At 39.4% G+C, this 3,465-nt stretch overlaps 1 pseudogene; it reads left to right on the top strand.

Annotated features, from left to right (window-relative positions):
• Positions 1-579: 579 nt before the first annotated feature.
• On the top strand, positions 580-1,517 carry LOC124500978 (olfactory receptor 9K2-like; annotated as a pseudogene).
• The last annotated feature ends 1,948 nt before the right edge of the window (positions 1,518-3,465 follow it).

Consider the following 3,465-nt stretch of genomic DNA (forward strand, 5'->3'; position numbering starts at 1 on the left):
AGATATATTAAACTTACCACAAAAATAAAGTGAAGAGCTAAACAGATACAAAGAAATAATGCTTTACACGTAAATGTCACATGTGCTAAATGGGAAGAGCACTGGATTTGGAGAGTCATATTAGAAAACTATGAATTGGGACGCCTCCGTGGCTCAGTCGGTTGAGCATCCGACTTCGGCTTAGGTCATGATCTCACAGTTCGTGAGTTCAAGCCCTGCGTCGGGCTCTGTGCTGACAGCTCAGAGCCTGCAGCCTGCTTCAGATTCTGTGTCTCCCTTTCTCTCTGCTCTTCCCCTGCTCACACTCTGTCTCTCTCTCAAAAATAAATAAAGATCAAAAAAAATTAAAACAAAAGAAAACTATGAATTAGGTAACTTACATGTTGTGTGCGGATGGACAATCACAATATACCTTAGATTTACTTTCTATAAAAGGGCGGGGCAAATCATACCTAACACAAGTGGAGAACACAAATTTTAATGTCTTCCACAGGAGAAAAAGGATATTTTATGATACCAGTAAATAGATAGAAAGTTTAATGTTTAATCTTGTCTTGTACCTCTTATCAGGTTCTTGCCATGGGTGATAAGGGGGCAGGGAACCACTCAGATGTAACTGACTTCATTCTTGCAGGCTTCAGGGTCTGTTCAGAACTCCACATTCTCTTCTTCCTCCTATTCCTGCTGGTCTATGGCATGGTCCTTTGGGTAACATTAGTATGATGGCAATCATTGTGACAGACTCCCAGCTGAATACACCAGTGTTTCTTTTGAGGCAATCTCTCCTTCATTGACCTCTCCTACTCCACTGTTATTGCCCAAAAAGCCATGGTCAACTTCCTGTCTGAGAAAAAGACTATCTCTTTTGCAGGTTTTGTGGCTCAGCTGTTTCTTTATGCATTTTTCATGGTTACAGAAGCTTTTCTCCTGGCAGTCATGGAATATGACCTCTTCATTGCCATAGGCAACCCTCTTCTTTACAGTGTGCACATGTCAAGACGCCTTTGCACTCAGCTGATGGCTGGTTCCTATCTCTGTGGCTGACTCAGTTCCATCCTCCAAGTCAGCACAACATTATCAGTGTCTTTCTGTGCTTCCTGAGTCATTTATCACTTCTACTGTGATTCTTACCAAATTGAGAAGATCTCCTGCTCTAATCTCTCTGTCAATAAGATGGTGTCTCTTAGTTTGGCTGCCTTCATTATTTTGCCTACCATAGTTGTTATTGTAGTATCTTACATGTACATTTGACCACAGTCTTGAAAATCCCTTCCAGTGGAGGGAGAAAGAAAGCCTTCTCCACCTGCAGCTCCCATTTGGGAGTGGTAAGTTTGCTCTATGGGACTGTCTCCTTTGTGTATCTCACACCTCCAAGCAATCCTGAACTGTGTAAAGTGGCCTCAGTATTTTACATATTGGTCACACTCATGTTAAATCCTCTGATCTACTCTTTAAGAAACAAGGATGTCAAGCAAGCTTTGGGAAAAATCCTATGGAAGAAAAAATCTTTATACTAATTCTACTTTCTTGTGATTTTCTCATTAATGCTCCCCCTTTCATTGTTTCATTCTGATTTGCTTTTAATATGGGGTTAAGCATGAGCCACATATGAGTCCTTTAAGTTGATTATCCCACAATGAATTATTTTCACTGAAGGAATAGTACATCCATTATTTACTTTTCCCTTAAAGCAGTGTTCTATCTTCAGCATCAATGCAATTTGTAGCCATTCTACAAACAGAAATAAACTTCTCACTCTTTCTAGGTATAACTTTATGCTAGTGGGTAAAGGAGGATACAATTTAGTAAGATGAAAAATTACTTTGGTGGAAAGTTGAGCAGTCTCAGACACTCATGGTAACTTCTCGTATCTATCAGTGATCAATGTCCAATGTGTCCAACATTGTATTCACTACCCATTACCATTAGATATAATAATATATAAAAGGTAAGTTACATCACCTTTAAAAATACAAAATTTTCCCTTCTCAACCTTATTGTAATCTATTTCCCTTGATATTCGGAGTTAATAATCTCAATCTATTCCATAATCCACTTCTTTGGCTAATGACATTTGGAATCTAAAATCAGTATGCATCTTAACTACTACTTTTAATTCAACTGAAATACATTATGTCTCTTGGTAGGAGTATTCCTCCAATAGGCACTAAAATTCTCTAAGCCGATAAATATTACAGCCCTAGACATAGGAATCTGATATTTTTAAATGGCTCTTCTGGTATAAGTGAGAGATACCACCCATATCTTTACTCCTTGTTCCTCAAAACAGTATATTCTGGCAAAAATTATTATCAGTGTGAAAACATTAAACTGGTCATATAATCATAGAAAATAATTGGAAAATAATGGATAACTTGATAATCTTATGATGATTTGTCTCTTAGCTGAATAGTGGTAATTCAACAGATGATTCTGTTTTATAAAGGTATTTATTTTGAGTAATCAGGTACTTGAAAAGACAAGCCATCTGGAAAGCAAGCCTGATTTTTTTTCTAAGTCAATTTTTCATAGAGAACTCTCAAAGAAGCCACAGACGTGTGTTATTGGGCCAGCCATGTGACAGAGCAGGTGTGTTGGGAGAGTGAATAACCTGTTAATAGAAATTGCTTATGATTTAAGGCTCTGTTAGTTTTCCAGTTCCACTAATAAAATGTGTGATTTGGAGTACTTCTGGAAATGCCCACTTTATGATTCAGCTTAAAATGCCCAGTTTTTGGGGCGCCTGGGTCGCTTGGTCGGTTGAGCGTCCGACTTCGGCTCAGGTCATGATCTCGCGGTCCGTGAGTTTGAGCCCCGCGTCGGGCTCTGTGCTGACAGCTCAGAGTCTGGAGCCTGTTTCGGATTCTGTGTCTCCCTCTCTCTCTTTCCCTCCCTTGTTCATGCTCTGTCTCTCTCTGTCTCAAAAATAAACGTTAAAAAAAAATTAAAAAAAAAATAAAATGCCCAGTTTAGGTGAGCAGCTCAGGTTCCAGGGTTGTCTAGTGCATTATGAGCAGGCATTCAGAGTCCGCTAGAACTCTTTTGAAAACCACACCTTTTCACAACATAGTATTTGATTTTTTTACATTTATTTATTGAGAGAGAGAGAGAAAGAGAGCGAGCAAGCACGTGAGCAGGGGAAGGGCAGAAAGAATGAGAGAGAGAAATCCCAAGCAGGCTCTGCACTATCAGCAGACAGAACGCTGTAGTGCTGCTTGAACCCACGAACTGTGAGATCATGACCTCAGCTGAAACCAAGAGTCAGATGCTTAACCGACGGAGCCACCCAGGTGCCCCATTTTTTGAGGAAGAAAACCCTTTGTTTCAAAATGTAGGATTATTTTTATTTAAAATCTTATTGGAGCATATCATTGACTCTAGGCATATTGATCTACTATAAAATGTTGTAGCTCCATTGGATTTACTAGACCAGGAAAGCCAAGAAGCAGAGTCTGGACCATGTGG

The sequence above is a fragment of the Lynx rufus genome, unplaced genomic scaffold (genome assembly GCF_022079265.1).
Source record: "Lynx rufus isolate CCGP_SWC_20201006 ecotype Redwood Valley unplaced genomic scaffold, mLynRuf1.p SCAF_7, whole genome shotgun sequence".
Lineage (NCBI taxonomy): Eukaryota > Metazoa > Chordata > Mammalia > Carnivora > Felidae > Lynx > Lynx rufus.